General features: G+C 43.8%; 2 long non-coding RNA genes across 3 annotated transcripts; both read left to right on the forward strand.

Annotated features, from left to right (window-relative positions):
* The first annotated feature begins 382 nt into the window (after positions 1–382).
* On the forward strand, positions 383–2,487 carry LOC117854626 (uncharacterized). The gene is made up of 2 exons (XR_004640339.2): positions 383–1,247; positions 1,342–2,487. It is a non-coding gene; the product is annotated as an uncharacterized lncRNA (long non-coding RNA).
* Positions 2,488–3,745: 1,258 nt separating this feature from the next.
* LOC117855276 (uncharacterized) lies at positions 3,746–7,329 on the forward strand. 2 transcript variants are annotated; one of them, XR_011898384.1, is made up of 4 exons: positions 3,746–3,889; positions 4,085–4,239; positions 6,783–6,932; positions 7,027–7,329. It is a non-coding gene; the product is annotated as an uncharacterized lncRNA (long non-coding RNA). The 2 variants fall into 2 exon arrangements; XR_004640481.2 differs by having other exon boundaries at positions 4,085–6,932.
* The last annotated feature ends 364 nt before the right edge of the window (positions 7,330–7,693 follow it).

Here is a 7,693-nt window from a genome sequence, read left to right on the forward strand (position 1 = left end):
AACACATAGCTTGTTTTCTGGAATCATCCAAAAGCGCATGCGCAATGTTTCTCAGAAGATCACACAGAATGCATCAACCGAGCAAACTGCCCCTTTTCTGAAATTTAACAGTGGCACTCACTTGTAGTGAAGAACAACAACTCCACAGCAGAAAAGGGAACATTTGGCACTACCTGTAATTTTCATAGGGTAAGGCCCTCATTGCTATGCTTTACTAGATCCTTGATTAGGTGCTCATATGTGACAGACTGATGATCTGTTAATTTGAAAGAATATCTCTCTTTCTGGTATACTCACACATATATATATATATATAAGATAATACTATATGATAACCTGGGTACGGAATAAGCTGTTCTGTACCCGAGCCCATCCCTCAAACCGCGTCGGACCGCATCCTCGGTTTTATTTTCCTCCGCGTTTCCTTTTTCTCCGGTTATTTGACCCTGGAACCGATTAGATCGTGGGCGCACATCGTCCGTTCGGTTCCATCTCCCCCCTTCCCCCGTTCCGTTGTCGTCGCCGTCTCCGCACGTCGGAGCTGCCCGCCGGAGATGTTTAACTGTGCGGAGGTGGTGTAGTGGGAGAGCGGCAAGTCCATCAACGCCATCGCCGCCGCGCAGGGCATCCGGGTCCGCCGCCGCTGCCGCCCGAGCTACCCGTCCGAGGGCGTCAGCACCGACAGGGCCATCCCGCCGGACGTCCTCGAGCAGGTCGTCTGGGACAAGGAGGTCGAGGTCTCGCAGCGGAAGGCCCGGGCGCCGCTCCACAGGGTGGCCGAGTCTGCGCAGCGCGCGCCGCCACTCAGGGACTTAGCCGCGGCCGGCGGCGCGCCGCAACGGAGGGCTCCCCGCGCTCATCACCGAGGTGAAGAAGGCGTCGCCCACCAGGGGACTCCTCAGGGACCACTTCAACCCGGTTAGTTGTACTCATGGGCTGAGACTTCTTTCTTGGATTTGGATATAGCTGCGCCCTGCAATCTCTGAATCGAAGATTGACTGTGTGTGTGAGTGACCAATGCGATTCTGCAAAATTCTAGACAGGTCGAGATAGCGCAAGCCTACGAGAAGAACGGCACGGCCTGCTTGAGCATCCTGACTGACGAGAAGCACTTCACACTTGCTTCTTGTTCTTCAACTGATGAAATTTTTTTGTCACAGCTGTCTGACATTTTCTGATCCTGTGCATATACGTTTCTCTAGGGGAGCTTTGAGAATATGGAGACCATACACAATGCTGGTGTGAATGTAAGTCGATGCAAACATGCTTGCATTGTATCTAGAATCGAAATATTTTCTTCTATCTCTTTTAACTTTGACTTAATTTGCCTTTGTGCATTAGTTGACATGTATGCAAAGTGTCAAGCAGTGTTAGAGGCCAACAGGATATTTGGAAGAATTTTGAACAAGGATGTTGTCACGTGGAATTCGATGATTGCAGGCTATGCTGAGAATAGTATGGACGATGATGCTCTGATGCTATTTAAACAGATGAGGCTGCAGGGCGCTTCACCTGATGCCACCTCTGTGGTGAATGCTCTGTCAGCTTCTGTTTGTCTGGGTGACCTAGTTATGGGTAAATCATTCCATAGATGCCAATGCAAGCAGATGTTAGTGTTTGGGGAGCTTTTCTCCATGGATGTGGGCTCCATTCAAGGTTACAGTTTGGAGAAGAAGCTTTCAAGAGAATGATGGTGCTTCATCCTGAAAGACCAGATTTGTATGGGCTGATATCAAACTTGTATACCTCATATGGGATGTGGGAAAAATCTCTAGCTATCCAAAGATGGATGCAGGAAAAAGGACTAGTCAAATTACCTGGGTGCAGCTCTGTAGGTCCTGAAAATGGATGACTGAAAGATGCTTTCAGAACTAAGAACAGGAAATCCCACTAGGTGTTATCTTTCTATGCTTGTTGACACCTATAATTAACATCATGTGGCAGTGCCAGCAGAAAGTTCAGAATAATTTAATGTGCTGATATGTTAGGCTGTGTCAGTTAAAAGTGAAAGCAATCTATAAAGCAGAGAAAGATCAAGAAGCTAAATTGTGACACGCTCCATATGTATTTCTTTAGTCGAGGCCTTTTAGCTTTGCATCTAAATGGACTGAACCTGCTGTATGTGCATGGAGCGGATGAATGAGCTGGATTATGTCAGTTTACAGTCTAAGCTTCCATGAAGATCATGGAGCTCATTGCCAGAGGTCCGGAGCCATCATCAGCTGTCTTTAACCTGCATATACTAATAATGCTTAGCTCTTTTGCAGATTGTAATATGCATGCTGGTTACCTGCACACGGGATGGTTGATTGGCTACGTCTGTTGATTTTTCTTTTTGTTTATTGTAGTTCCCCAAATTGTAAAAACAGGATCAATGAAATAGCAGAGTGTAATGAGTTTTCATGGACAAAACCGTGTGCACCGTTTGAATATGATCATTGAAATAGCATATTGTACTTGGTCAAAAAATCATTGTATTCGATCTAAGTTTTTATTTCTCATATGGCACTTTTTGCAATCATGGTTCTTTATGTAAAGATAAATTAATTTGTACCGTTACAAAACTGATTTTTATCGGTGTCTCTCAATTGTAAATTTATTTGGTTTTTGCTTGATTCTGCTTGGAAAAGTCTACCGACGCAAATACCGGTACCATGGATTACTCCTTACCAAATGCCTATTCCACTCAAAACGTAAAGAAACTATTTTGCCTCCATCAAAATCTGGTTTTATTTGACCGACACCCCCAAACTCCAGTGTGCACAAAAAACCATCCGAAATTTTCAATTTCTGATGGTCATCTCGCAAAAACCGGATGCTAGCTAGTACAGACTTCAATTTTCTGAGATTTTGTGGGTAACATAGGTTGGATTTGAAACTTTCATATTTGAAGATGGGAATAAACAAAATTGAATGGTGCTGAACTACTGGGAAGAGAGTAAATTAGCATTAACAACTAGCTGCCATGCGCGCATGCTGATAGCAGGAGCGGCGGCCGTGCGTCCATGTTGATAGCAGCAGTGGCGGCTGCGCGCGAGCGGCAACATGACGACGGCAAGGTGACAGCAGCAGCAGAAGGACAACAGCGGCCGCAAGCGACGAGCCCGACGACGGCAGCGGGGGCGGCTGCGAGCGATGAGCGGGACGATAGAGGCAGGGGCAGCCACGAGCGGCGAGCGCCGCATGCTAGTAGACTTGAAAAAATCGGACCGGCAGGGAGAAGCGAGCGCAGGCGGGACAGCGCGAGGGAGGCGCGCGCTGGGTCGTGGGGGGCTCGGTACCGAAATAATGTATTCTGTGTACCGAATAGCGGAGGCATATATATATATATATATATATATATATATATATATATATATGTATATATATATTAATACTATATGGTACCCTGGTACGGAATGAGCCCACCCGCCGGACCAGGCTCGTACCTCTCTGCCCTGTCGCCAAATCTTTTCTACGGCTTTTTTCCCCGGCCCGTTTGATCCCACGTCCGGAATAGATCATGGGTCATGACCTCCACCCATACGGCCATTTCAGTTGCCACCGCCGACTCGGCGCCGCCCCTGTCCTCCGCATTGACGTCGCGCCGCCCCTTGCCTTTCCCCTCGCCTCGCCGCCTCACCGCCTCGCGTCGACCCCTGCCGCCCCGGCGCTAGGTTTCCGCTGGCACAACCGACGCCGCGCCGGACGCCGCAATAGCCCGCCGGCGCTAGGTTCCCCTCGACAAACGATGCCGCCGGTGAGCCTCTACAACGAATTGTGTTTGTACTGGTCCGTAAGATGTTGTATTCAATTAGCCATTGGAAGGACCCATCGCGTGAAGAACAGAGCTGCCACAGTTTGGTATTTGACCACCAGCTGCTGCCGATTCCGCCGTTGTTCGTCGTCGGTGAGCCCACCCGCCCGTCCCCCGTTCTCTCCCATCTTCCATTCGCTGCTAGTGACGGCGTGACCCAGATGGCTGAGCCATGTCCAATGCAAACCATTGTTCCTCGCAAACCTTGCAGATAACCCGATGCATACCATAGTTCCCCAATATTCTTGTGAGATTTGGCATAATTCTTATATGTTGCAAACCTTGCAGATAACCCGATGCAAACCATAGTTCCTAGCAATAAAAACCAGTGGAAGCCTTATGTTAGCCCTTGCCGATAATCTCCTCCATGGCAGGCAGCTCGCTCATCATCCCTTCAGCCTGCTATTTTGTTCATATTCGTCCTCACTGAAGTCTTCTGTTGTGTAAGTTTGTCCCCCATTCACTACTTGTTTTGATTTTCTTGGTGCCCGTGGATTGCCCGTATTAAGATATATGGGAATTGTCAAATGTGTGTCATGATATTCACATCATAGTAAACTATAGTAACATAGTGTCTGACTTACAGGGTCTTGCCTTGCCCCTGAACCTCCCATTAATATTTTGTTCAAAATGTTACACTTTATTGATTTGTCAAATCAACTTGGGTTCACAAATCTTTGTGGCTGATGGCCAGGCTTGCATTGCATATTTTGTGGCTTAGTTGCATAGCACTAAACCTGCACCTGGTCAACAGGATTTGATTAGGCACTGCAAAGTTGAGTATACGATGCTAATTTTTTTGCCAGGATCATTCTAGTCATGGCTAATTGTAAAATATTCATATTTTATGCCATCCCACCCTCTGTCCAAACAAAAATGCATTTATCTATTTGCAAATAGAAAATCTCCATGATTTTGAGTACACACACATACTAACATACTATTTATGCTTTTATGTACATCATTATTTACGACTAGGAAAATTCCCCTCATACTATAGGTTGCATAGATTCAAAATGTTTATGTCCATAGATGGCATTATTTCTGACCTAGCTTGTCAGTCATAAATAGTCATGGCTTTTATGATTCGGCTAAAGGCAGGCCCGGCAGCTGCCTGCTACTATCTCCTCATTGGGCGTCCTGTCATCGGAGACACTGGTGGGATCGCTGGACTGCTCATTCCCCTTCCCCTGTTCGTCTTTGTTGCAGCTCGATCCTAAGATTTGAACTTCATATATATGTGCGGTTCAATGGAGAATTTGTTTGGTGATACAAGTGATACAACCTATATGTGCACTTATGTTTTCCTTGACCTGTGTACATTTAACCGTGAAATGTGTTGAAATGCCTTTTGGATCAAACCTTCTTTGACATTTTCTGTCATTTTTTTGCCTGAATCTCCTTTATGTGGCAGAATAGCCCATCGTCAGCAGTTTTTGTTATACTTTGTCTGAATGGTAACTTCAATGCGGTCATATGGCCACTTGAGCCGCTGTCAATGAAACATTGAAACTTACTTGACCTGCACATGTCTATTTTACTGTACAAATATAATGTCTTTTGTTGATGCGGGGTTCTGTAGTAGGTCTATTTATTCTTGCCTGACGATAGAGTATGAGCCTGTAGAGATTTGTTCAGATTTGTTTCACTCATCTTTGTTCAGATTTGTTTGCTAAGAAGCTACCCTTACCCAGAAAGTTCAGATGCATAATTGTTATAATTTTGTGATCTATATTGGCCAAAAGAAGCTATTGATCTATATTGCATATTTAAACGGGCTGTTTCTCTCTTTTTTTTTTGCATTCAACTACAGTTGCAGCTGGACTGCATGAGCTCAGTCAAGCTGCTGAAAAAGCCATATGATGCAAAGCCCTCGATAGCGACCACACCATGTGATGCATCCAATGCCAGTGGTTGGCGTGGTTGCAGCAGCTTATCATGGCTGGCAACCCAACCCACCGATTGAACTAAATCCTTTTTTTTCACATGGTTGCAAAGTATGAGCTCAGTACAAAAGATACGCTAATTAGAATGTGTCATCAGATTTGCAATTAATTCTTGGAGGAGCGTGTGAACATTAGATTCAGAATGCTCTTCTATTAGGATGTTACATCTTCCATACGACCACTCAAAGTAGAATTCTCCATTCAGATCAATGCCAAGTTCATTCAGTGAAAGAAATTTGCCACCTGGTGTGATGCACCTCTATGGTCCTGTCATTTGTTTACAGGATTTATCATTTTTCGCTAATTTTGAATTCAAGGTGCTAATAAGAAAATATGCTACTAGAGGCAGACAAAAGCTTGATGATGAACTAGAAGCGCCAATCTTTTATTTCCAGAAAACAATATATGCATTTAAATATTATCTATAATGAATACAACTGAACCTTGTGTTTTTTGATCTAGCTTTATAAATATGTGTTCATGAAATTGCTTCTCATAAATTATGTTCATGATTCCTTAGCTACCTCTGGTATCTCGTGATGGTATAAGGTTATTATTGAATACTTCCTGAAACTATAGTCTGATCACAAACAATGTTGTGTAAACTCCAAAAGTTATAATTACTAGCAAAAGTATACAAGTGATCCCAATAGTGATTCACGACAGTGGCTTAATCTCAAATCTTGATCATAAAAGGCTTAGTATATGACATATGAGTTTACTATCATAATAAGAATAGTATTCAATTTCAATGTTCAAAGGTTCCTATATTACTCCATGGGTTGCCAATGAATAATTTATTGTAATAACCTTATACCTAACGTATCTTTGCTCATTTTTCTGCCAAAAACACATGCATGTGTGATTGTATCACATCATTTGCTTAATTGCATGGTAAAGCCAACATGAGCTTATAACTTTGTATCCACAAGAATGCCACTGATTTGCTAGAGCTATATGGCATGATAGCGTATTTTCAGCTCGTCTTCTGCTAATGCTTCAGATTATCATGGCCAACACTGTTTTTTCTTTTCAATCAGATTATAATAGCTAGGAATCACAAGGTAGCAATGCATCCTCCTCTGCTGATCATGGCAGTATCTTTGTCACTGACGCCTGCCATGCTGTCCACAGCTGCGTTGGAGTACTCTTGCTGATCGTGCTTGCCATTGATCCATGGCCATTCAAGGGTGAAGATTTTCAAGATTCTTGTTTATATGATTTCTGTTGCCATAGAGTCCAGATTCTTTTAGTGATTTTCCTTCTCTCTTTTTTTTGGCTCAGTGTCTGCAGCATTTGAGGAAGTATCAGCGATGGTTGATAGTGATACCAGTCAGTCCAGCGAACTGAGAATGGCACAGATCAGCAGAACCGGAGGGCCATCTTGATGTGGGTTCCTGAGAAAAATGAAGTAGCAGAGTGTACAAAATAGTCAATGAAAAAGCAAATGTACTAGTTTTATAAACGTGATCATGTAGACAGTTTATACACGGTTAATGGAATATCAAGTTGTACTCAATTTTTGTGATTAAATTCGAGATGAATCACAAGTCATAAAATTTTCATTTTGCACATTTTCATATCTAATTGTAGCTTCATCAATTGCTTGGCTGGTCATAAACACCTCAGATTTTTAGATGACATACTTTACTTTTTTCTTAAAACAACAACGTGGAGCGACAACAAATAAAGGGGCGTGCGATGACCTCTGTTGCGGGCAGAAAGAAACAAAAACAGCATGCGGAAACAAAAAATCATCAATGCGGGCGGGAAAAAAAAAGCAATAAGAACGGACGGAGGGGACAGCTCGGTGCCTCGGTTGACCGTCTCGGCGAGCGAAAACTGGACAGGAAGGAAGGGGAGGGCATTACTACAGCTCAGCAGTTTTATAGGTTGTCTCATATAATGTCACGTAGAATTTTTGCTGACACGAAGGAGAGAGGGTGATGAG

Source organism: Setaria viridis, chromosome 5, assembly GCF_005286985.2.
Source record: "Setaria viridis chromosome 5, Setaria_viridis_v4.0, whole genome shotgun sequence".
Taxonomy (NCBI): Eukaryota; Viridiplantae; Streptophyta; class Magnoliopsida; order Poales; family Poaceae; genus Setaria; species Setaria viridis.